At 42.2% G+C, this 26,553-nt stretch overlaps 1 protein-coding gene across 1 annotated transcript in view; it reads left to right on the plus strand.

Annotated features, from left to right (window-relative positions):
- The first annotated feature begins 6,690 nt into the window (after positions 1–6,690).
- The window catches only part of LOC311260752 (ectonucleoside triphosphate diphosphohydrolase 2-like), a 247,215-nt gene continuing 227,352 nt past the window's right edge, over positions 6,691–26,553 (plus strand). The window contains exon 1 of the mRNA XM_084358931.1: positions 6,691–6,942. The gene's annotated coding sequence lies outside the window, so the exon portion shown is untranslated. The remainder of the gene's footprint in view (positions 6,943–26,553) is intronic.

Consider the following 26,553-nt stretch of genomic DNA (forward strand, 5'->3'; position numbering starts at 1 on the left):
TGTGGAAACTCTACACTGCAAAGAAAAGGAGACCTGCTGATGGAGGAGGCAACAGCTACTGGGACTTCAGGTGGTTCATAACCGGCCTTCTTTCTACGAGATCGGTAAGCAACAAAACCTGCCTGCTTGTTAATACAACCAGGTGTTTTACTCTGCCTTTTCATAGCACTGAAAACTGGACTTCTAGTTCAAATTGGGATTTTTATGTTGTTTTTTGCTTTGGACACCAGCCAGGCTGCTAGTAAAAGCCAAGAGACTTTCCAACATCAGCGCCAACTGTAATACCACAGGGAAACACTCTGAGGGAGGAAGGTTGAAAAGCTGACTATATCTGCTTTAAACAAAGAAAAACTAAATGAATCAATGTAAGGATATATAGAGGTCAGCCATTGTGTTCAGCTCACTAGTGCCACATATTGTTTCAGGTAGAGAACACAGCAGATTCAGATTGTCTTGCATTCAACCTGGGCAACACAGAAATGTATAACCTTATAACCGAACATGGAGAACACTTGGTAAATTATCAGTTTTACTCAACTGTGTCCAAGCAGTGACTCTTGCCCCCTGGATAAGAGTGTCAGACAAATCCTGTGTAGTTGTTTATGTATAATGGTCAGATGGAATACATTTATAGTAACTAGGGTTGTCACGATACTAAAATTTTCAACTCGATACCGATACTTAGGAAAATATTCGATACTCGATACCATTTTCGATACCACAAGGATAAAAAAAAAGACCCCAAAATTTAAAAGAAATACTTTTATTAACAAGAAAAATGCTAAAATAACCTCTGTTACAACATGTAACAATTAACAGAACCACACGTTAAATATTCTGGGGACTTTCTGTGTTTGACCAACTCGTTGTTGGTCAAACACAGATAGGTCACACACAGGTAGAGTTGGCTGTGTGTGTTGCTGTTTGGTTGCAGGTCGACTTTTCTCTGCTTCATTCTGGGACTTTAACAGAGAAAATAACACTTTTCAGTCATCAACATTTATGTAAACTTAGTATACTGACACTGTGTCTATTAACGTAATATGGGCATGCCCGATTCATTTTTTTTTTTTTACGTTGTTTATAATCATTAACGTGACGTCAGCCTTTAATCACTAGCTGCGGCTAATGGCTAATAATAACACGGCCAACAAAAATGCAGGCCACCGGCCACGATAACATCAGTAATAAGTTACTCGATACTTTTGAAAATGAGTATCGTATCCGGATACAACATTTTAGTATCGATACTTTTTTGAATTTCGGTACTTTTGACAACCCTAATAGTAACATACCAATAGATACACACCGGTATTAACATGCTGCTGTGAGTTTCAAAGTTTCAAATCACCAGTGCAGCAGGTCCCTCTTGTGTTTGTGTGTCACTCGGTGGCTCACAGCAGCATGTAAATACCGGTGTGTATCTATCGCGAGTCTCGTTCATCTTGTCCGGCGCGGCTTCCGTAGTGCAATCGGCTGTGAGGGAGACTCACGTGAACGCGGAGCGTGCCTCCGTGTAAACATAGCATAGAGACTGTTTAGGCTAGAAAAATGTACATAATGGCGTCGTTTCGAGTAAACTCTGGATGTTGCCACTTCAGGACACTTGGATTGCAGCGGACGAGCAGTATGGAGGAATATTACGAAGTTTTTGTGTAGTTTTATGGACATTTTCTCCCGGTCGCCACTTAAGCTCGTTGTATGGATTATCGTTGCCGGAGGGTACCCCCGCCTGTCTCCAGCTGCACTTTGAGGAATAAGAAACTACACCGGACTTATCACCAGCATGTGGGTGAGTCGATAATGACTGAATTTTGTTTTAGAGTGAACTATTCCTTTAAAGGTCCTAATTTCATTCCCAACTCATCAAATACTGACTGTCGGACCAACCATCCCAAAAGCATCGATATTTGACGAGTTGGGAATGAAGCTCAAAAATCTACTTTTCTTACAAATAGGACCTTTAAATACTACGTTACATAGAGGTGAATGCTGGTAAATGATGATTTGTAAAGTTTAGAAGGTATTACGACAAATTCAGATAAACCTTAAGGAGCTAAAGTAGTTAAAATTAGGTTACAGCATTTAAACGTTAAATATTGTACATGTTAGTGCCTGCCTGTAATAATTACAGTACATCAATAAAAGGTGTTACACACTGTGGTTTACCTCAACTATCAATTTGCATACATGAGAAACTTTAATGTGAGTAAACAGACCGGGTGTGTCTGACGCTAACAAGTCTGGTACATGCATCGAATCAGAGAAGAATCGAATAGTTCTGTCACCGTTGGATGATTATGGAATAATTGTAATGTTTGCACGTGTAGCGTCCTCTAGACGTCAGATCTATTTTAACGAGGTGCGCTCCCCAAGTTCGTTATGTTATCTTACAACCTCTTTATTAGTTAGCTAATTAATGCAATAGGGAAAGTACACTGTAACACCTTGTTTATTATCAACTGTTATTTACAAGGTTTTAACTGATCAAAATGCTTTTTACCACTTGTTATGTTTCACTTCAGTGACTGTTTTTTAATCAATATGGTTCCTAAATGACATTAACCAACTTAACTTTCTTCGTAATGTACCCTTTAACTTGTAATTCTCCCTCTTAACACTCTTAGGTCAAATACCAATATAAGCAACGATATCTAAAATAGGCAAGGTGAAAGAAACAACCACATGTACGTGTTAACAATTTACTTGGGTTAATATTCAGTAACACACGATATCTAAAGCATGGGAAAATAAACAAACAATAATGCAATTTCAAGTCCTCCTGTTTAAGGTAAGTTTCAGTCAATAACCCAAAACAAAAAAGATCTCTTGGCAGTTCAAGTAAACACAAATGTCTCTTCAGTGTCCAAAAAGAACAATTCAATATCAAAACACAAACACCAGAAATATTACAACTAAAGCAGGTGTCGTGCCAAAAAGTGATCGTCTGCCAGAATCTGATTTCCGGCCGCGGGAGCGCGCACAGCAGCCCGTTGAGCGGTAGCGTTTAAACGTCTGGTTTTCTCTGGATGAAACGGTCATGATATGCAGATACACACAACTGTACGTCCGCAATTATAGCAAAGGTATGTGTCTTAGAAAGTTTAACGTTTGTTGTTACGTAATTATCACAACTGTGGCCAAAAGAAGTGGAGTTTGTAGCGAAATCAGGCCTGACAATTACGTGATAGACATGTCCCTATGTGCTTGGTATGTATGATGCCTTTGTTTAGCCCTGTCTGATGAATTAGACTGTAATGAATGTGATTTATAGGTGTGGATTTTCAATAAAGAAATGATCACTTTTGCAATTATCCTCGTGACTCTGCATTATCTTTTATCTGATCTGGGCTCTACATTTGCTTCCCATGTTTGGATGTGTCTTGTACATCTAATATTCTTGTTTATGCCTACTATTTGGAGACAATACTATGAAAGACATGATTCGGGAGGGTTACATAAGCCTATAAAATAACAGTTTTCACCTGCCAAAAACTGATTGAAGGCATAGTAGAGCTACTGAGAGGTTATTTCTGCCTAAATATGACTTGATCTCATTCTTAAGCTTAATAATATAAAGATCTGAGCTCACAGGACAGCTTGAAATTCTTTTAAAGGACCATTACAACAGAAAATGTGCCTTTTCACCTGCCAAAAAGTGATTGAAGGACATATACAGTTATTGAAAAGTTATTTCTGCCTAAATATGACTTGATCTCATTCTTGAGCTTCATAATATGAAGATCTGAGCTCAAGAGACAGCTTGAAAATCTTTTAAAGGACCATTACAACAGAAAATGTGCCTTTTCAGCTGCCAAAAAGTGATTGAAGGACATATACAGTTATTGAAAAGTTATTTCTGCCTAAATATGACTTGATCTCATTCTTGAGCTTCGTAATATGAAGATCTGAGCTCACAGGACAGCTTGAAAATCTTTTAAAGGACCATTACAACAGAAAATGTGCCTTTTCACCTGCCAAAAAGTGATTGAAGGACATATACAGTTACTGAGAGGGTTATTTCTGCCTAAATATGACTTGATCTCATTCTTGAGCTTCATAATATGAAGATCTGAGCTCACAGGACAGCTTGAAAATCTTTTAAAGGACCATTACAACAGAAAATGGGCCTTTTCAGCTGCCAAAAAGTGATTGAAGGACATATACAGTTATTGAAAAGTTATTTCTGCCTAAATATGACTTGATCTCATTCTTGAGCTTCATAATATGAAGATCTGAGCTCACAGGACAGCTTGAAAATCTTTTAAAGGACCATTACAACAGAAAATGGGCCTTTTCAGCTGCCAAAAAGTGATTGAAGGACATATACAGTTATTGAAAAGTTATTTCTGCCTAAATATGACTTGATCTCATTCTTGAGCTTCGTAATATAAAGATCTGAGCTCACAGGACATTTCTTACAATAATAAAATTAAAGATAATATAATAATATAATATAATATAATATAATATAATATAATATAATATAAGGTAATATAATATAATTTATAAGTCCCTCGGACACCCCTCATGTATACTCAGGTTAGGTCTATGAATTCAGCTTGAGAACCCATCTCACCTTGTACTTCAAAAGTCTTTGTCTTTCGACGAAAATTTGACTGTTGGACTGTAGATAATCCTGGGGGGAAGTTTCCATCCAACAAGAAGGACTTTATCTGGTCAAAGAGACAGGGATCCATGATGAACATTGAAATAACGGTGTCTCACCCAAGTGCATCTAGCATCCTATGCATTCACGTGTCAATTAAGTTATGTTAATTGATGTGTGTGCATGGGCATATAGTAGATACATGTGCAGCCTGCATGCCTTAAAGGGCCAATGCAATGCATAAATAGCATTTTTACACTTGCCAAATGTTGTTTCTAGCTCCTGATGTTGGACTGAAAGGGCTGCTCTGATTCAAAGTCACTTTATATCACTCATCAGTTATATTTTGAAGAATATATCTTAACCACTACTTTTCACTACTTGTAAACTGTGTAAAGGGCCAGTGTGAAGTGTAATGTGAGGTGGTAATCTGTCACATATGATGCTTCAGAATAAAGACCTCATTTTGAGGCAGAAAACATCTTTAAGTTACAAGAAAGGGGCCGTAATCACTTTTTGGCAGCTGAAAAGGCCCATTTTCTGTTGTAATGGTCCTTTAAAAGAATTTCAAGCTGTCCTGTGAGCTCAGATCTTCATATTATGAAGCTCAAGAATGAGATCAAGTCATATTTAGGCAGAAATAACTTTTCAATAACTGTATATGTCCTTCAATCACTTTTTGGCAGCTGAAAAGGCCCATTTTCTGTTGTAATGGTCCTTTAAAAGAATTTCAAGCTGTCTCTTGAGCTCAGATCTTCATATTATGAAGCTCAAGAATGAGATCAAGTCATATTTAGGCAGAAATAACCTCTCAGTAACTGTATATGTCCTTCAATCACTTTTTGGCAGCTGAAAAGGCCCATTTTCTGTTGTAATGGTCCTTTAAAAGATTTTCAAGCTGTCCTGTGAGCTCAGATCTTCATATTATGAAGCTCAAGAATGAGATCAAGTCATATTTAGGCAGAAATAACATTTGAGTAACTGTATTTGGCCTTCAATCACTTTTTGGCAGGTGAAAAGGCCCATTTTCTGTTGTAATGGTCCTTTAAAAGATTTTCAAGCTGTCCTGTGAGCTCAGATCTTCATATTACGAAGCTCAAGAATGAGATCAAGTCATATTTAGGCAGAAATAACTTTTCAATAACTGTATATGTCCTTCAATCACTTTTTGGCAGCTGAAAAGGCACATTTTCTGTTGTAATGGTCCTTTAAAAGATTTTCAAGCTGTCTCTTGAGCTCAGATCTTCATATTATGAAGCTCAAGAATGAGATCAAGTCATATTTAGGCAGAAATAACTTTTCAATAACTGTATATGTCCTTCAATCACTTTTTGGCAGGTGAAAAGGCACATTTTCTGTTGTAATGGTCCTTTAAAAGAATTTCAAGCTGTCCTGTGAGCTCAGATCTTTATATTATGAAGCTTAAGAATGAGATCAAGTCATATTTTGGCAGAAATAACCTCTCAGTAGCTCTACTATGCCTTCAATCACTTTTTGGCAGGTGAAAACTGTTATTTTATAGGCTTATGTAACCCTCCCGAATCATGTCTTTCATAGTATTGTCTCCAAATAGTAGGCATGAACAAGAATATTAGATGTACAAGACACATCCAAACATGGGAAGCAAATGTAGAGCCCAGATCAGATAAAAGATAATGCAGAGTCACGAGGATAATTGCAAAAGTGATCATTTCTTTATTGAAAATCCACACCTATAAATCACATTCATTACAATCTAATTCATAAGACAGGGCTAAACAAAGGCATCATACATACCAAGCACATAGGGACATGTCTATCACGTAATTGTCAGGCCTGATTTCGCTACAAACTCCACTTCTTTTGGCCACAGTTGTGATAATTACGTAACAACAAACGTTAAACTTTCTAAGACACATACCTTTGCTATAATTGCGGACGTACAGTTGTGTGTATCTGCATATCATGACCGTTTCATCCAGAGAAAACCAGACGTTTAAACGCTACTGCTCAACGGGCTGCTGTGCGCGCTCCCGCGGCCGGAAATCAGATTCTGGCAGACGATCACTTTTTGGCACGACACCTGTCGTCCGTTTCACAAAGCAGGTTTAGTGAAAACTCTGAGTCTGTTAACCCTGAAATGAGGGAAACTCTGAGTTTTCCGTTTCACAAAGGGAGGTAACTCAAACCAGAGAAGGAGGGGTAACTCTAGCCTGTTTCACAGAGAGAGGTAACTTAAGCTCTCGGTCAGTTACCATGGTAACATACTCTATGAACCTAACCTGGTCGGGACCAGGTTTTTCTCAACAAACCTCGAGTTTCTCTCTGTCTCCGCCCTCTTTCAGCCACACACGGTATTTGATTTCCTCATTCATTCAGTCAGCAGGCGAGTTTTGGCGTAATATAGTTCTGCCGTCTGTTTTTTGAGAAAATCATTGCAAAAATCAGTCAGTCGGCCTACATTAGAAGTTATATTAGGTGGCGACTATTTTCACTACCATGGCATGTCCTTTTGATAATGATCCCGTGGATGAAGGTGCAGCATTACTGCGCAAGAATTAAATATTCGTCGGGAGATAATTATCAGACCGCGCATAGATGTTCTTGCATTTCCAGACAATTATCTTTTTGAGCGGTACCGTTTCACGTCACAGTCCGTCATTTACATACACAACCTAATCCGTCCTTACATTTCCAACATTACCAACAGAAGTCATGCTCTCACATCCCAGCAGATATTGTGTGTTGCGCTGCGTGTTTTCTTTTTTTTTTTTTGAATAGGGAGTTTTTTTATACAACGTCGGAGATGCAGAGCACTTGAGCAAGGCAACTGTATGCAGAGCGGTCAGAAAAGTGTGCCTCGCCCTGAAACGCCCAGTGGGGTGAAAAACGTAGCCCTCCTCTTCCCCGTTGCCATGGTGACTCATCGAATCGAGGCTCCATTGATGCTGTCTTTTTATACTTGTGGCGCACGCGCTTAACTCCAGGTGGAACTACTCCGAGTTGATCAAACTATCTCAAATCAGCTGTTCTGGAACCGAAAACTCAGAGTTTTCTATCTCAGAGTAGATCAACTCAGAGTTCAAGGTTAGACTCAGAGTTTGTCGAACCTGCTTTGTGAAACGGACCCCTGCACTCTTACTAATTAAATGAAAACAAAATGGGTACCCTTTAAATCAGAGGATCGATGCAGGCCTGAGACGTCGCTTGAGTTCAGAAAGGCTCACTCCAACATGGCTGCTCCGCGCCTTGCGCAAAAAGAAGACAACACGAAAATCCAACGTTGACAATGACCTCACTGAAATGGAGTCGATCTGGTCCGTATGGTCCGACAGCGGGTTGCAGGGACGTGGGCCGTAGACGAATCCCTCCAGCTCCAAATGATGTCTGTGGTCGACAGTCACACACAGTATCTCCAGCAGGTGTGTTCACACAGTAGGCAAATGTCGGCTTCACTTATGGGAGTGCTGAGGTAGCGCCTCGTTCGTGAAGTCAGGCAAGCTAGCATGACCTATGCTAACTGTAGCTGTAATCTTCGCGGACCTTTATGTCCGAAGTCCGCCTCGTTTCAACTCGACAAGAGGTTAAGTCCAATGAACAGTCACAACGAGACTCTCAGTCCGATTATCTCGTGACCCTTCCTTAACCAACGTCCTTCAATGTCTTTTCGGGCCGTAGCTCCACTCCGCCATGCAACTCCTCGCTTGCGTCTCTCTCGTCTCTCCTCTTCCGCATCCAGGTGACCTCTCACACCCCCGCAATCTCGCGGGATTACCTCAGACACATAAAACTTAAACCAATATATAATTTCACATTAAACTATTACTCTTACACTCTTCTTAAACCAAAATATGCACTTATCACAGAAAATAAGAAAACGAAACAACAAATAAAAAATAAATAAAATGAGTGCTTTTTATCCCATTGTCTATTTATTTATAGGGTTACATCCCCCCCTTACTAACCGTCTAGATGTCCTCATCAGACATTAACATTTTACTACTCACACAACTATAACTATGAACTGTGTCCTACACATTATAGGCACTAAGATGAACTACTGTTTACCTAATTTAATGATGATGCCTCTATGAACTATTGTGATTGGTTGCTCACTGGCCTTGCCAGGTTCATCATAGGTGAGTCTTAGTACTGGTTTTACTTGTCTCTTCTCTGTTGATCTAGGTCTCAGTACCCTGTCTGTTTTTGGTTTAGAACTCGGTTTTGCTTTTGGTGAACAGACAGGACCTCTGCTAACCTCCAGGTCTGTTCCAGAGTCAGAGGATTCACCATCTGTCACAACCTGACCTCCTGGATCATCTCTGTCTGTCTCACCCTCATCATCTGAGCGTTCAGGACTAAAGTCCCTGACAACTTCTTCCTCTGAGCTTACAGATTCTCGTTCTACAGAGGCATACTTTCTCTTCAACAGAGTCTACATAACCTCTATAGGGCCTGCAGGGTCTGTCACTCTCTACCTCTGACGAGGACTCTGTTACTTCATGGATCTGTTCTGTTGGTCTTGTCCTACTTTGTCTAATCCCTGCTCCTGTTGATCGTGTTCTAGGTCTTACAGGAACTCCTGCGCTGCTTGGACCCTGGGATATCCTCACTGACTGCCTTATAGGTAAGAGATGGTCTCGATGGATGGTCTTTACACCCCCTTTTCCTCCCTCAGGTCTCACCCTGAATACAGGTAAGTTCGGCAGTTTCCCCACAACTACATGAGGTGTAGAACCCCATCGGCTCTCAAGCTTGTGTTTCCCCTTTAAACCTAAATTCCTCAGGAGAACACAATCTCCCTCTTGGATGTTTTGTAAACTTACTTTCTGATCATACGCTCTCTTATTGCGTAGGTGGGTCTTCTCTGCAGACTGACTAGCTAGCTGATAAGCTCTTTGCAGATCACGCTTCAAACTATCCACATACTTGTAATGACTCTTCTCATCACTTTCATCATCTGATGCCCTAAAGCACAGGTCTACAGGCAGTCTCGCCTCCCTACCAAACATGAGGTAATAGGGAGAGTACCCTGTTGCATCGCTTTTCGTACTGTTATATGCATGCACTAGTGAAGCCACATGTTGACTCCATGACCTTTTCTTCTCTTGACCCAAGGTGGCTAGCATGGAGAGCAATGTACGGTTAAACCGTTCGGGCTGCGGGTCCCCTTGGGGATGATACGGGTTGTTCTAGATTTCCGTATGCCCAAGGTTGTCAGGGAGCTCTCTTATCAGCCTGGATTCGAAATCTCTACCCTGGTCAGAATGAATCCTTGCAGGCAATCCATAGTGCACAAAATATTTCTCAACTAGTATCTTTGCTGCTGTCAATGCTTTCTGATTCTTAGCTGGAAAAGCTTGAGCATACCTAGTAAAGTGGTCTGTCACAATCAATACATTACTAATGCCTCTGGAATCGGGCTCCATTGACAAAAAGTTGATACACACCAGATCCATAGGACCACTGCTAACTATGTGATGCAAGGGAGCAGCTTTCTTGCAAGGTGTTTTGCGAGTCACACACCGTCCGCAGTTTCTGACATAGTCCTCCACATCATTGGTCATTCTGGGCCAGTAAAATCTATCTCGAAGGAGGTCGGTGACCCTCTCAACACCTAGATGGCCTATGTCATCATGTAAAGCATACAAAACCTTTCCACGAAATTCACCAGGCAGCACAAGCTGTAGCGTCTCATCACTGGATTTCTTGCCAACTCGATAAAGAAGTCGAAGACGAGTGATGAGAACATCTCTCATCACTAGTCTGCCTGCCTCCCTCTTAAGCAACAGCATCTCAGGGCTCATGTCTTTGCGGCTAGGCCAAACTCCGTGTTTCACAGCCTCAATCACTGGCTCTAGTACATCATCTCTCCTCTGGGCTTCAATCAAGTCAGGCTTTGAGAACTGCTCCAGAGAACTGAGGTGCAACTGAGATGGAAAAGCATACACATCAGGGATACATGCTGGTGATGCACCTAACTGTTCCACATACCTGGGAGACTCATCTGAAGTTTCACTAACCTGTACCCACTGACATATAGACTTAATGGCAGTGGGAGACATGCTTTCCCATTCATCACCCTCTGCGGGGTCAGCTATGTTGCGCGACAACAAATCAGCGTCTATATTGGCTTTCCCCGGCCTGTACTGTACATCAAACTCATAGGTGGCCAATGCAGCCAGCCACCTATGACCAGTCACATTTAGTTTAGCAGTAGTGAGTACGTAGGTTAAGGGGTTATTATCAGTGCGCACCGTGAACTTGGCCCCGAAGAGGTAGTCATGAAACTTATCAACAATGGCCCACTTCAGCGCAAGGAACTCTAACTGATGGACAGGATATCTCTGTTCTGGTGAGCTCAACTTTCGGCTGGCAAAGGCCACAGGTCTTAACCCTTCAGGATGCTCCTGGTAAAGCACAGCACCTACCCCTTTAAAGCTTGCATCCATGTGCAGGATATACGGCTTCTCTGGATCAGCAAAAGCCAACACAGGTGCGTTTATCAAACACTGAATGATGCGCTCAAAGGCATCGGTACAGGACTGGTCCCACCTTTTGTTGAATGGCTCAGACTCTTTCAAGTAGGTCTTGTTCTTGTCCGCACCCGGCTTCCTACCACGCTGCGTGGGTGCATAGCCCTTTGTCAGTTCTGTGAGAGGCCTAACGATGGAAGAGTAGTTCGCTATAAAACGACGATAATACCCACAGAACCCCAAGAACGAGCGCAAAGACTTCAGGTCTGTGGGCTTAGGCCACCTGGCAACAGCCTGAATCTTATCCGGGTCAGTTGCAACACCATCAGCGGATACTATGTGTCCTACATACTTCACTCTCGGCTGGCAGAATTGACACTTGTCAAGGGAGAGTTTCAACCCCACTTCCTCAAGCCTGTCTAACACACGCAGGAGACGCTCCTCATGCTCCTCCAATGAACGGCCAAAGACTATAAGATCATCCAAATAAACTAACACCTGGAGGAGGTTCATGTTGCCCACGGCTTTTTCCATAAGTCTTTGGAACGTTGCGGGTGCTCCAGTAATGCCCTGGGGCATTCTTTTGAACTGGTAAAAACCCAGCAGACAAATAAAAGCGTTTTTTTCTTTGTCCTCATCAGCCATGGCAATTTGATAATATCCGCTTCTTAAATCAAGGACGGAAAACCACTTACTGCCAAATAAACAATCTAATGCATCATCAATGCGGGGAGTAGTGTACTGATCAGGAGTTGTACGCCGGTTCAGAGTCCTATAATCAATGCACATTCTGATACGCCCATTTTTCTTTCTGGCTATCACAATTGGCGATGCGCACTGGCTCCGGGACTCCATAATGATACCAGCCTGCATCAACTCATGCAGGTGTTTAAGCACGTCGTCAATATCGGCTGGAGCCAAGCGTCTTGAACGCTCTCTGAATGGTCTAGGATCGGTTAAATGAATGTGATGCTCAACATCTCTTGCCAGACCAACGTCCCACTCAACTTTTGGCGGAGTCAATCCTTCCACTGCTGAGCTATCCGTGAATCGCCAAACTGAATAAGCTGGGGATCAAGCTGTGTGGGGGGAGTCACAGTCTCATCCTCGATCCTTGGTGATAGAACGACTGGATCGGCTGGACATAGTTGGCCTATGACAGTCCCAACTGGGATGACTGTGTCTCTCAGTGACTCATTGTGGACCAACACCGTGAAGTGGTTGACATCTACTGCGGCACCGGGTACAACCATTGGCTGCAGCAGTACCCCAGATGGCAATGGAGTAACTGGTGATGCTTCCACCATCAGTATGTCTTTACCCACAGGCCTCCTCAACTCAACTTCACAAATGGCACAACACTCACCCCCAGGAGGTAAGTTAAGAGACCCTGGACCCGTCCATTTCACACTTCCTACCTCATCTTCTTCTCCATCAAGGGTTGACTGGTTCGAAAGAGAGACAGAAGCCTTTGCTTTTATACCCAAAGTCTGACCAATGTCTACCCCAGCTGTGTCTCGGCACAGTCTGGCTAACCTCTGGAACAGATTGGCATTGGTACCCAGGATTACCGGACTCTGTTCAGGACTTTGTGGGCTCGGACAAATCAGAACCAAGACAGAGATGGTCTCATTCATGCCTATGATGTTCTCAGGAAACTCCATATCAACCACTATGTATCCCAGGTAGGGATAACTTGTGTCACTCAACCCCCATATTGCTAACCCGGACACTGGCTGGATCGGCGCATGAGGTAAGTGGAGCTGATACCAATGTTCAAAGATGATTGTGACTTGTGAACCGCTATCAAGCAGGGCATCACACCGTTGGCCATTGATCTTAACGGGAACGACAGAAGAAGGCCCAATCAGTCCCGGTTGAATGTCCCGCCCGAAAGCGGTCACTTCACATTTCTTAGCCGCGCAGACAGTGTGGTCATTTTCTGTCTGTGGTGCAGCCGGCTCACCCTGTTTAGCCTTTCTCAAAGATCGTATCAACTTTTGGATGACTTTAGCCTGATTCTCTAGATTTCTACACTTTGAAGAAAAGTGGCCAATCTCGCCACAGCGATAACAGAAATTTCCATCTGAATCGCTACATGTATGCTGTCTGACCCCACCCTGAGCTTGGCGGATTGGTTCTATTTTTAAAGCTGCATCAGGGGCATCAGACTCTCTTGACTATTTGGTTGTCAGCTGATTTTGCAGTTTTTTTACCTGCTTTTTCAGGGCAGCTACTTCAGTGTCAACACATGTCTCAGTGACAGGCACTTTGGTCATTAGCTCAGTTTCTTTCTTAACAGCTGAGACTTGGCTATTTGTGGCTGTCATAGCAGTGAACATTGATTTCAGTTCCTTAATATCAGACTTCAAACTTTGAATCTCCCCCTCTCTGCTATCTGCGTCTGCATTAGCCTGAACCCGCCACACAGATGAGTTCAGTTTCATCCGGGAAGACTCATACTCCTCTTCACTGCGGATTTCGCTCAAAAGCTCCAGGAAAGATGGTGGACTTCTCCTCCTTTCCCTTAACTTGAGCTGAACCAACATCATGTCAGAGTGCACAGCACCTCTGAGAAGTTGCTCCACTCCAGCACGATCTGCTCGGTCAGGTGGCAGACCTCCTCGCTGAACCACTCTGGTTAAAGACAACTCTAACCGTCTCAAAAAATCAGACAACTTTTCCTTGGGTTGCTGGTGCAGCAACCGAAAGGCAAAATACAGATCTTCGCCTGTCTCAGCAGACCCAAATGCACTCTCAATGGCTTCTAAACACTGCGCTGGACTTACCTCAGGGTCAGTGTTTCGGACAGCTTTAACCACGCCCAAAGCAGGGCCCTTTAGACTCTCCATTATGCGCAATCACTCTCCTCTACCATAAGGCGTGCATGTTCCAACCAATGCTCAAATGCCTCTTCCCCAGCCGGAGTGGGCAGAGTTCCAGAAAACAGTCGTAAACGCCGATAACTGCTATTCTCACCAGACGGTTTCTCCATCTTGGCTAGCAAATCACCCACGGCACGAATAATGGACTCTGGAGAACCACCAGGGGCTACAGTACCAGACCCCTCCTCTGGTGCACCCTGTGGCCCTTCAACCACATCTGCATCATCAGACACCATTACCACGTTCCACGCTTCTGTGCCACCAGCAGGCATCACTTCAGACGGAACCTTACTGGGATCAACCTTCTCCTTGCACTCACAAAGGACAGTTAAACTGTCAAGTTTTCGATTGAAGTTCCGCCCTCTTACTCGGACACGCCCCAAAGCTTTGATCGTTTCCATGGTTGCCTCAATCTGAGCAACCTCAACTCCCTCTGGAACCAAGACCATCAAGGAGTCACAGTGATGCCTGTGAGGTGGAGGAATCCGTGCATGGCCTGGGCAACACAGAAATGTATAACTTTATTAAACCGAACATGGAGAACACTTGGTAAATTATCAGTTTGACTAAATTGTGTCCAAGCAGTGACTCTTGCCCCCTGGATAAGAGTGTCAGACAAATCCTGTGTAGTTGTTTATGTGTAAGGGTCAGATGGAATACATTTATAGTAACAGATGAATAAGTTATTCATTTAAAGTTCACGGACAAGACCATGCCAGTCTTTGTCACTAAATCACTACCTGTGTCCTCAATCACCACTTCTTCCTTGTTCGATCCCTGGGAATCAACCACCTTTTCATTTCTCTCCTCCACCAAACACGATCCTCATCCTATCTATCTTTAATCTTTTATCAATTCAAATTGTTTTGCAATACAATGGCATGGTCTTTATTAGGGAATATTATTGTTATTGTTTTTGCCCTTCTTCATGCACTCTCCATGCAATATCGCTCAAGATAACTGCCTATGTTGTCGAAAGCATACCACAAACACACCTGATTGTAGCTTACAATTCACTTACAGTTCAAAAACAGCTGTCTGTCCATGCATTTACTGGTAATGGGACTCAGAGTGAGTGAGTGGTGAGCTAAAGGTTAGAGAAGCAGGCTTGTCACTGAAAGGTAGCCAATTCAGTCCCGTGGACTCGCAGGATAAATCTGGATGGACCCCCTTGGATGACCCTTTGTTCATTACCACCAATGAGGTGCCATTAGTAAGGCCCTTAATCCAGCTGCTCCAATGGAGCTGCACAGTGGCCACTCTCAGTAGCCCTTTTCACACAGAGACTCCGCATTATTGGCGCAGCAAAGGCTCACCATTTCTCCACCTTTGTTTGTTTACACTGAACCAAGCAGCGAATCCAAAAGAGGCATGACGGTACACATCATGAGGTTGACATCCGTGTCATTAGTATCCAGAGACAGTAACTACTACAACTCAATAGTGGAAGGCGACAAAGACATGGTGAGTTGAAGTTTGTCGCTCTGAATTGCGTAACATAATCACCGCCATTCAACTGCAAGAGCCGCCTGGTTCTGCTGCTGGGGACAGATGCTGTTTTTCAAGCAGAAATGTGATGACGAGTCGGTAGGACAGACAAGATGACATGAAGAGTTGGTGGGCTTCACCTCTCGTTTTCAACTGTTCCTGATGCAAGTAAAATGCAAGCTTTAATAATATGAGGAAGTAAGGCATATGGAGGGGGAAACCGAGCTGTAATAACTTAAAAACACATTGTTTTGTGTCTTTCATTAGCACAAGTGTTTTCATTTCATATAATTATATAATTTTAGATTATATATTTATATATAAGATCCCTGCCAATGTAAGGATATTTTGGTGTATGGATATGTTTATGGATGGACTTAGGTCTTGAGTCAGCTTCAGTCTAAGGTAGACTAATGGCTTTACAGGGTAACTCAACTCGACTGTAACAGGTCCACTGCGTGTGTGGAAAAAGTAGTATAAAGAGTCGTACTGTATAAAGCCTTTTGTAACCCCAGAGGAAGCTGCATGTAATCTGATAAATTGCCTCAAGTGATGGCACTCAGTGGCTAAGATGCATTGTGGATAATGTAGGCAGCAGATTTTGAAAAGCAGACCACTGGTCTAACATTGCACTCTGATAACATTGTTGGACTCAAGATATAAAATGCAGTCATGAGAGATTGAAAGGAAACCAGTGTTACTATTTAGTATCAGCCTCATTGTGTGCGGTTTACTCTACAGTTAAATCTTCCATCCATTATCTGAAGCCGCTTATCCTTTTCCTTCCGATCCCAGCTGACATTGGCCTACAGCAGGGTAAATCCTGGATAAGTCATCAGTTCATCACAGGGCCATGGCATCACATCAACCATTCACGCTCACAATCACACCTACAGACAATTTAGAATAACCGATTCACCTAGCTTTTGCATGTCTTTGGATTGTAGGAGGAAGCTGGAGTGCCCAGAGCGAACCAACACAGGCACGGGGAGATCATGCAAACTGCAAACCCTGAGCCGTGCCTCTGCTTTTCCATTTACACAGACACCATCTCGCCTCTGCTGTGGCTCTGATACTACCTCTGGAGGCAGATCCTACGGTGGCCCTGAAGTGCAAATCACAACGGCAAATCAGAAAACACAACGGCAAAACAGAAAACACAACGGCAAATCAGAAAACACAACGGCAAATCAGAAAACACAACAACAAAACAGAAAGCACAACAGCAAATCAGAAAACACAACAGCAAAACAGAAAACACAACAGCAAAACAGAAAACACAACAACAAATCAGAAAGCACCACAACAAAACAGAAAACACAACAGCAAAACAGAAAACACAACAGCAAAACAGAAAACACAACAACAAATCAGAAAACATAACAACAAAACAGAAAACACAACGGCAAATCAGAAAACACAACAACAAAACAGAAAGCACAACAGGGGGGTATTCCAGAAAGCGGGTTTTGTGAAAACTCAGAGTTTGTTAACCCTGAGATGAGAGAAACTCTGAGTTTTCAGTTCCAGAAAGAGAGGTAACTTAAACTCTGGGGTCTGTTACTGCGGTAACTGACTCTGTGAACATAACCTGCTCACTGGCAGGTTTACCTGAAGAAACCCTGAGTCTGACGGAGCTGTCTGACAGCGGCTGTCCTTTCCTTCTCAGTCCGATCATGTTGAAGCAGAAATAATTCACAGTTTTACACCAGGAGGAGAATTTAGATTCATTTAGATGAGCTCTCACTCCCTGACGAGGACTGAACCGAACAGTAGCTACCGCTCCTCATCAGTCCGTCATTTATATTCTCCACAGCGAATATCAGGCTACACGTCATCGCTGACGTGCTCTTAGGTCTAAACAATCCTCTTTAATCACTTCGCAGGTTAATCAATCACCTTCCAGCAGCCAGAAAAAGAGAAATAACTCACATTTCATTTGGCTTCTGTATTTCCCACTGATAGCTACAAAAGTAGCCTAACCATCAGTAGCCTATTGTAGCCTATTTTTTCCAACAACGTAATTTCAAAGTCCGCGTTTCTAGTTTGCCACCGCATTGAGTAGGAGATTAAATGACTTCTAGTTCAATCTGTAGACAGTAAGTGTGTGTCTGCCTCTAATGTTGGGTCCTGGGGGTGAGTGACGCCCTCAGCCTCTGGTCACCCAGCGACCTGACTCAGGACCAGCTCCTCAGCCTCTGGTCACCCAGCGACCTGACTCAGGACCAGCTCCTCTGCCTCTGGTCACCCAGCGACCTGACTCAGGACCAGCTCCTCAGCCTCTGGCGGACGTGGTGGAGGTGGAGTTGAGCACCACTTCATGTTCATCTACTCAGCAGGATGTCAGGACACAGATGTGTGTTAAACAGCATCTGTTGGTGGTAAAAGCTACTACAAGTTAAAATATCCACTGAATAAACTTTTACTTTGTTTAATATGTGAAATAAAACCAAAGTGAGGAGCCATCGTGAGACTGTTTTTATATTTCATTTTCAGCCGATAGCCTAAAATAAAATAAAATAAAATAAAACATTGAACAGCATTCAACCACTTCCTCAAAGGCTAATATGAAATAAAGTGATGTTACATTCAAAATGAAAAGAAGACCGCATCTAAAACTCTGTCAGTGATTTTTATAGGGCCGCAGCCGTGTTAGGCTACTTTTTTCCCCCCAGAAAATGTCTGCTTCCTGTTTTCCCCCGTTGCCATGGTGAATCACAGTATCGGAGCTCCATTGATGATGGCTTTTTACTAGTCGTCAGGCACGAGCTCAACTCAGAGTTAACATACTCAGAGTCGACTTACCGAACTCAGATCAGCTGTTCTGGAACTGAAAACTCAGAGTTTCACTTCACAGGGTAAGTCAACTCGGAGTTCATGGATAGACTCAGAGTTTGTTGAACCTCCTTTCTGGAATACCCCCCAGAAAATCAGAAAACACAGCAACAAATCAAAAAACACAACAACAAATCAGAAAACAACGGCAAATCAGAAAACACAACAACAAATCAGAAAACACAACAACAAATCAGAAAACACAACGGCAAATCAGAAAACACAACAACAAAACAGAAAGCACAACAGCAAATCAGAAAACACAACAACAAATCAAAAAACACAACAACAAAACAGAAAACACAACAACAAATCAGAAAACACAACAACAAATCAGAAAACACAACAAAAAAACAGAAAACACAACGACATTAACCAAACCGGCAAAGGTAGGTACCCTCGGGCGACATGAATCGTCGCTGATTGGTCCGTCCTTTGAGCCGGAAGGACAGGGTTTACATGTTTTCAAAACAAGAGCGCTGCCAGTGACGACATACACGCTGCTATTAATGAATACTTTGATGACGAGACCAAATCACCGCAACTGTCAGCCCTCCTGACCGAGACTCAGTGAACTTTCCCCCCAGAAAGCAGCCTCTCTCCCCGCAAGTGAAATAGTCAGACAGCGTCCTGTTGACTGATGCTGATTATGTAATATGTAATTTAGACTGAAAAACGTAACTTTGTCACTTTCCAGGATGTTTGGTGGGTCGGGATCTCAATCACAACACATTATAACGGCATCCATATGATTATAAACAGTCAGCGGGTACATGTTCAGATTAACAGGAGGACACCGGGAAACACCTTGAAAAAAACACATACGTCATCATCATGACGTGTATGTCACGCCTCCTTTGGAGCCGCAGCGCCGGCTTTCTGTGTGAATCAGCCTATACTCTGGTTCGTCTTCTACGCCGGAGCTGCTTGGTTCTGTGTGAATCAGCCTATACTCTGGTTCGTCTTCTACGCCGGAGCTGCTTGGTTCTGTGTGAGCAACCAACGGCGGAGAATTGGCGAACCGCTGCAGCGATAATGCGGCGTCTCTGTGTGATTTCAGAGCTTCCCCGCTGGACACCCATTTCTCGCAGCTTTTCTAAGATCTCATGATACATCACTCCATTCATAAACATGTCATTAATTAGAGACATGTATGGCTCGAGTCAGGCCATTAGAACGTGGGACTCCAGTGGTCTACTGGGACTGGACCATAGACTGTACACAGTCAATGGACTGGACCGTGGGACGCTCAGACCGGTGTGTTGTTGCTCACCATGGATACCGAGCGAGTCCCTACACATTGCGCATGTGCAAAGCGTGGCCACACAGCAGAAATGTACCGTGGGAAATGGTATAACAATAACGGAAAATGTAAATTAGATTTATTATTTCGTTTTGGTTTCCTTGTTGATTATATTTCCCGTTTTGGGCTGAAAATAGGAAAACAAACACCAGTTTTCAGTGTTTGGTGCACACAGAACCACAGAAAAACGGAATATTGACTCGTATTTTCGTTTTTCGTTTGCCACATTAAATATAATTGCATGATCAGATGATACACGGACCCATATACATGTCCTGCATCAAAATATTCTTTAATAGCAGCGTGTATGTCGTCACTGGCAGCGCTCTTGTTTTGAAAACATGTAAACCCTGTCCTTCAGGTTCAAAGGACGGACCAATCAGCGACGATTCATGTCGCCCGAGGGTACCTACCTTTTCCGGTTTGGTTAATGTCGTTGTGTTTTCTGATTTGTTGTTGTGTTTTCTGATTTGTTGTTGTGTTTTCAGTTTTGCTGTTGTGTTTTCTGTTTTGCTGTTGTGTTTTCTGATTTGTTGTTGTGTTTTCTGTTTTGCTGTTGTGTTTTCTGATTTGCTGTTGTGTTTTCTGATTTGTTGTTGTGTTTTCTGATTTGTTGTTTTGTTTTCTGTTTTGTTGTTGTGTTTTTTGATTTGTTGTTGTGTTTTCTGATTTGCTGTTGTGTTTTCTGTTTTGCTGTTGTGTTTTCTGATTTGTTGTTGTGTTTTCTGTTTTGCTGTTGTGTTTTCTGATTTGCTGTTGTGTTTTCTGATTTGTTGTTGTGTTTTCTGATTTGTTGTTTTGTTTTCTGTTTTGTTGTTGTGTTTTTTGATTTGTTGTTGTGTTTTCTGATTTGCTGTTGTGTTTTCTGATTTGTTGTTGTGTTTTCTGATTTGTTGTTTTGTTTTCTGTTTTGTTGTTGTGTTTTTTGATTTGTTGTTGTGTTTTCTGATTTGCTGTTGTGCTTTCTGTTTTGTTGTTGTGTTTTCTGATTTGCCGTTGTGTTTTCTGTTTTGTTGTTGTGCTTTCTGTTTTGTTGTTGTGTTTTCTGATTTGCTGTTGTGTTTTCTGTTTTGTTGTTGTGTTTTCTGATTTGTTGTTGTGTTTTCTGATTTGCCGTTGTGTTTTCTGATTTGTTGTTGTGTTTTCTGTTTTGTTGTTGTGTTTTCTGATTTGTTGTTGTGTTTTCTGATTTGTTGTTGTGTTTTCTGATTTGCCGTTGTGTTTTCTGATTTGTTGTTGTGTTTTCTGATTTGCCGTTGTGTTTTGCACTTCAGGGCCACCGTACAGATCAGGGGGGTATTCCAGAAAGCGGGTTTTGTGAAAACTCTGAGTTTGTTAACCCTGAGATGAGAGAAACTCTGAGTTTTCAGTTCCAGAAAGAGAGGTAACTTAAACTCTGGGTCTGTTACTGAGGTAACTTACTCTGTGAACCTAACCTGCTCACTGGCAGGTTTACCTGAAGAAACCCTGAGTCTGACGGAGCTGTCTGACAGCGGCTGTCCTTTCCTTCTCAGTCCGATCATGTTGAAGCAGAAATAATTCACAGTTTTACACCAGGAGGAGAATTTAGATTCATTTAGATGAGCTCTCACTCCCTGACGAGGACTGAACCGAACAGTAGCTACCGCTCCTCATCAGTCCGTCATTTATATTCTCCACAGCGAATATCAGGCTACACGTCATCGCTGACGTGCTCTTAGGTCTAAACAATCCTCTTTAATCACTTCGCAGGTTAATCAATCACCTTCCAGCAGCCAGAAAAAGAGAAATAACTCACATTTCATTTGGCTTTCTGTATTTCCCACTGATAGCTACAAAAGTAGCCTAACCATCAGTAGCCTATTGTAGCCTATTTTTTCCAACAACGTAATTTCAAAGTCCGTGTTTCTAGTTTGCCGCCGCATTGAGTAGGAGATTAAATGACTTCTAGTTCAATCTGTAGACAGTAAGTGTGTGTCTGCCTCTAATGTTGGGTCCTGGGGGTGAGTGACGCCCTCAGCCTCTGGTCACCCAGCGACCTGACTCAGGACCAGCTCCTCTGCCTCTGGTCACCCAGCGACCTGACTCAGGACCAGCTCCTCTGCCTCTGGTCACCCAGCGAGCTGACTCAGGACCAGCTCCTCAGCCTCTGGCGGACGTGGTGGAGGTGGAGGTGAGCACCACTTCATGTTCATCTACTCAGCAGGATGTCAGGACACAGATGTGTGTTAAACAGCATCTGTTGGTGGTAAAAGCTACTACAAGTTAAAATATCCACTGAATAAACTTTTACTTTGTTTAATATGTGAAATAAAACCAAAGTGAGGAGCCATCGTGAGACTGCTTTTATATTTCATTTTCAGCCGATAGCCTAAAATAAAATAGCCTAAAATAAAATAAAATAAAATAAAACATTGAACAACATTCAACCACTTCCTCAAAGGCTAATATGAAATAAAGTGATGTTACATTCAAAATGAAAAGAAGACCGCATCTAAAACTCTGTCAGTGATTTTTATAGGGCCGCAGCCGTGTTAGGCTACTTTTTTCCCCCCAGAAAATGTCTGCTTCCTGTTTTCCCCCGTTGCCATGGTGAATCACAGTATCGGAGCTCCATTGATGATGGCTTTTTACTAGTCGTCAGGCACGAGCTCAACTCAGAGTTAACATACTCAGAGTCGACTTACCGAATTTAGATCAGCTGTTCTGGAACTGAAAACTCAGAGTTTCACTTCACAGGGTAAGTCAACTCGGAGTTCATGGATAGACTCAGAGTTTGTTGAACCTCCTTTCTGGAATACCCCCCAGATCTGCAGCGAAACTGTCCCCCCTCTCTGCATCTGTAACTTTCACACAGACGGCGATGCAGAGAATCTGCACATGATTCCCACACTGAAAGGGCAGTGTGAATGGGGATAATGAATCATCCTTTAATACATGAAGGTTCAAAAAGGAAATTTAAAAAGAAAATGACACCTAGTGATATATCCAATAGACACCCAGCAGGCAGATTGTTGTGAAAGTTGTTGTACATCTCATGCTAACTCTCTTTATTTAGATTTTTTTTTTCCTGCTTTCTTCTGGCTCACATTTCTCTGCTCATCCAATAAGATTTTGTAGCAACCTCTCTGAGCTAGTTGTGTCATTGCTGTTAATCTTTGAAATTGTTCCTTTCTCTGCTGCTGTTTTAGTGTCAGATTGGTTTGTCTCCACCCCATCCACCTCTCCTTTCATCAGAACCAGTTGTAGTCTACATTGGTCCTTCTGCTGGGTTCATCAGAATTCCTGTTCCACATTACACTGATTAAATAATGACTTCATGATGGGATATACTGACCAAAAACTCATCAAACATCTCTTTAGCTTTTCCTCATGTGTACACAATGTCACATTAATTGATTGGAATGCTCAGAATCACTTTTTTTGCCAGGTAAGTTTTCACACATGAGGAATTTGCTGTGGTCTGTATGTGCAAAAACAACAAACAATACTAAAAATAATTAAAAGATATATTTTTTAATTGCATCAACATGTCAGAGATCAGTTTCATCCCATCTGAAAGCAAGATGTGAACAAACACAGTCCAAGTGAGTACAGAGACCTGTGGCATTACTTGCTGACTTCATGTACAATATGTACCAGCTATACCATATGTGTCTCTTCATGCCATAGAAAATCTAAAGAACCACCTCAACATGACAAACAACAACTAAATTATACAGTATATGTTGTAAATAGCAGGGTGGTTTTTACTGGAGTCTGAGAATGCTTTTGAAAATTTAAGTGCTTTAACTGAGAGCTGTGGCACTTTAACTGCCAAAAGCTGTAAACTGGTAGTTTGTGCTGAGGGCATTTTCCTTACGTGAAGAGTTGGTGGGCTTCACCTCTTGTTTTCAACTGTTCCTGATGCAAGTAAAATGCAAGCTTTAATAATATGAGGAAGTAAGGCATTTGGAGGGGGAAACCGAGCTGTAATAACTTAAAAACACATTGTTTTGTGTCTTTCATTAGCACGTTTTCATTTCATATAATTATATAATTTTAGATTATATATTTATATATAAGATCCCTGCCGATGTAAGGATATTTTGGAGTATGGATATGTTTATGGATGGACTTAGGTCTTGAGTCAGCTTCAGTCTAAGGTAGACTAATGGCTTTACAGGGTAACTCAACTCTACTGTAACAGGTCCACTGCGTGTGTGGAAGAAGTAGTATAAAGAGTCGTACTGTATAAAGCCTTTTGTAACCCCAGAGGAAGCTGCATGTAATCTGATAAATTGCCTCAAGTGATGCCACTCAGTTGCTAAGATGCATTGTGGGTAATGTAGGCAGCAGATTTTGAAAAGCAGACCACTGGTCTAACATTGCACTCTGATAACATTGTTGGACTCAAGATATAAAATGCAGTCATGAGAGATTGAAAGGAAACCAGTGTTACTATTTAGTATCAGCCTCATTGTGTGCGGTTTACTCTACAGTTAAATCTTCCATCCATTATCTAAAACCGCTTATCCTTTTCCTTCCGATCCCAGCTGACATTTGGCGTTGGCAGGGTAAATCCTGAATAAGTCGCCAGTTCATCACAGGGCCATGGCATCACATCAACCATTCACGCTCACAATCACACCTACAGACAGTTTAGAGCAACCGATTCACCTAGCTTTTGCATGTCTTTGGATTGTAGGAGGAAGCTGGAGTGCCCAGAGCGAACCAACACAGGCACGGGGAGATCATGCAAACTGCACAGAAAGGCCCTGCCAGTCCCAAACCCAGGTCCATCTTGCTGTGGGGCAACAGTGCTAACCACTGCGCCGCTGTGCTGCCCATGTATAAAGTTAATCCTACATTTCTGACAGTTGCTGCTTCACATTTAAAGCATTCAAAGGCAAAAAACTGATTGTGATTATTCAAAAAATGCATCTACCAAAACAAATGTTCAGTTTTAATGTGATTAAGCTTCTATTAAGTCTTTCTTCATCCTTTGTTTGTTCTTCCTAGGAGACATTTGAAAATTGTGGTCTATGCCTGAAAGAGCAACAAAACTTTCTCCGTTTTTATTTCACAAAACGGCTTTCAAGCCAGTTTAGGCCTAACTTTCTGCCATCTGCTCAATAATTTATTACGTGAAATGTCTGTGATAATAGATTTAAGTTTTCTTTTACAAGTAACCCACATGTGGGAATGTCTCTTTCATTTTTCTTTCCTTAGAACCATCTCACTGCAAAAACGATATCTGTCTTGTTCAGCTTATGACAGAAACAGGTATATTCACTGTACCCTGAAACTTTATCTCTGATTGCCGAAGAACCATCAGCCACTTCAGCAGAAACCAACACTAGAATTCAAACAAGTTTCAGTTTATTTCCTTCTGTCTCTTCATGCTGGTTATTGTTCAGCTGCAGGTGTTTCTTTTATCTGTTCCCATCTCTTGGGCCTTTGTTCATACTTCTGGGGAATGCACACAAAGGATTTAATTACATTTCTGCAGAAGCTGAACGCTCTGAGTATTTGACTACATGGTTTTATGATGCTGTAAACTGTCAGAAATCTTGAGTAAACATGTTGTCAACTGAAAAAAATGACTAGAACTTGATCTGCCAGTCACAGTATCACTGGGAGTTTATTCTTTATGTAACATCGTGCAAACTTTAACAGACTCTCTTTGTTAGTCAATCACAAAAAAAATTTGTGGTATTTGTATTTGCAGAGGATTGTTTTGGATAAGGCCACAGATATGACCGAGTCTGAAGTTAAGATAAGATAAGATAAGATAAGATCCTCCTTGGGAGAAATTTGTAGGTAACACAGCAGTGCAGAGGGAAATAAGTAGCAGCACAAGAGTAATTCTTAAAAAAATAGAGACAATAAATGAAGAGATATTAGAATAAATAAATAAACAGAATAACAATTTGAATAGAAAATATAATTAAAAACTATTAGAATAAAGATAAACAAAATGAAAGAGCCCCCCAAGTGCTTTGAGGCATGTGGTTGGATGAGTGGCTGAACGTGCTCCTGATTTGCCTCAGCTCGGCGTAGAGAGGGTGAGAGGGATTGTCCATTATAGCTTGCAGCTTTCCTCTCATCCTCCTCTCTGTCACTGCCTCCACACTGTCCAGTTTCATCCCCACCACAGAGCTGGCTTTCCTCACCAGTTTGTTCAGCTTGATGGCCCCACCGCTCCCGATGCCACCTCCCCAGCACACTGCTGCAAAGAATATGACACTGGTTACCACAGACTGGTAGAACATTCGTAGCAGCCTAGTGCACACATTGAAAGTATTGTCTGACCAGTACAGTTTATTGTTCAGATGCACCCCAAGGAACCTGTAGGTGTCCACCATCTCCACCCCCTCCCCGTTTTTGGAAACAGGTGTTGGGGGGTTCTTCCTGCGCCAGAAGTCCACCACCAGCTCCACCAGAGACATGAAGCTCCAGAGGAGAGAGAGAGAGTCTGACACCAGCAACGGATGAAAACGGCGTGGAGAGCCAGAATATTTTCACATCTTGCTAGGATTTATTTGGACCAAACCTTGTCTGATTGTGAAAGACAAACCAACACTGTGTTGGTGAGTTTTATTTAGTTCCTATCAAGTTTAAACAAAGTGTGTTTTGCAACCATTGTGTTTATTATGTCTATAGCTTGTTTCTGACACTCCAAGTGACCAAGTAATCAATGAATGCAGGTTTAAGGTTATAGGAAGACTGTGGTGTTGCACTACATGTTATTGAACATTCTGACTTGTGCTTTAAGTCACTGGGAGTTTTTCAATGTGATGAACAGTGTTGAGTAACATTACCTTTAAAAGTAACTCATTATGTTACAAGATTACTGCCATTAGAAAGTCATTTGTTACTGCGTTATCTACTGAGAAAAGTAACACGTTACAATACTTTACAGTTTACCAAAAATTACAGTAAAACCCTGTGACTCGTTGCGCATGTCGATTATATTGTCCAGACGGCCTGTAGCCAACTGTACATAACCTTTGAATG

Source organism: Pagrus pagrus (genome assembly GCF_965226575.1).
Source record: "Pagrus pagrus genome assembly, chromosome: 8".
In the NCBI taxonomy this organism is placed as follows: domain Eukaryota; kingdom Metazoa; phylum Chordata; class Actinopteri; order Spariformes; family Sparidae; genus Pagrus; species Pagrus pagrus.